Raw genomic sequence first — 1,078 nt, forward strand, 5'->3', positions numbered from 1 at the left:
CAGCAGGAAAATTCTTTAAATACCATAAGTTATTTGTCATGCTTTACAACCTAAAGATACATGTAAATAAGCCCAGCTGAAAAGGGCAGATATATCAGCAAATCCAAGGCAATATTTTGAGCTGCAAAGCAAGGCAAGGGTGTCTATTTGGAACTGCAGATTATGACAATTATAAAATAGAACAAACTGAATGAAGGTAGTATAAACACTGCTTTGTAAGGCAGCTCAAGGGCATGTAGTAATTAACTACAGTGAGTTCAAAGCAATTCAATAACAAATTAAGCAGATCCCCTATGTAATCAATGAAAATTTCCTATGATGTGAGGGGATTGAAATATTAACATCTAAGAAAGTCTTGGCACCAACTATGGCAAATACAGTCATCCCAGAACATGTTTTAAGATGTGTTAGAAATCAAGTTACCTAAGGGTAAGGACACCGGGGCAGATTCTGGGAGATTAGTTGGCCCAGCGACAAATCTCCTCTTCTTCGGGGTGACAATCTCCCCGAACTGCCGTCCCCTACCTTCCAGTCGGCTATAATGAAAAATCGCCAGCGGGATGGCACTCGCTGTGCTGCATTTACCGATCTCACTCGAAGTTGCCTCACAAGGAAACTTCGGGAAAAAGAAGCGCCGCTGACAATTTTTCATTATAGCCGGCAGGAAGGTAGGGGAAGGCAGTTTGGGGAGATTGTCGCCCGAAAAAGAAGATTTGTCACCGGGACGACTAATCTCCCCGAATCTGCCCGTGTGTCCTCACCCATAACCACCATTATAGTTTAGAAGAAGGAAATTTTTTTTAACTCAACAGAGAAAAGAAAGGTGTCAAATCTCTCATGTCCTATTGGAGGATGCATATTGACAGCTGAAGACTTGAGAGAGACAGGCTGGTCTAAAGTGGGACATAGGCGCAGGATTAATGATTGAGGCTTTGTGCAGTGCTAAGAGTAATGAAAGTGGAAGTTGTGCTTGTGCAGAATCCAGTAGTAAAAGTAAAGTCTATGTGAGGAAGGTTATGCAGGCTACGTTAGCAAATCATAAACAAAAAGAGGCAATTGTGCGGATGCAGTGCAAGAC

The sequence above is a fragment of the Xenopus laevis genome, chromosome 5S (assembly GCF_017654675.1).
Source record: "Xenopus laevis strain J_2021 chromosome 5S, Xenopus_laevis_v10.1, whole genome shotgun sequence".
In the NCBI taxonomy this organism is placed as follows: domain Eukaryota; kingdom Metazoa; phylum Chordata; class Amphibia; order Anura; family Pipidae; genus Xenopus; species Xenopus laevis.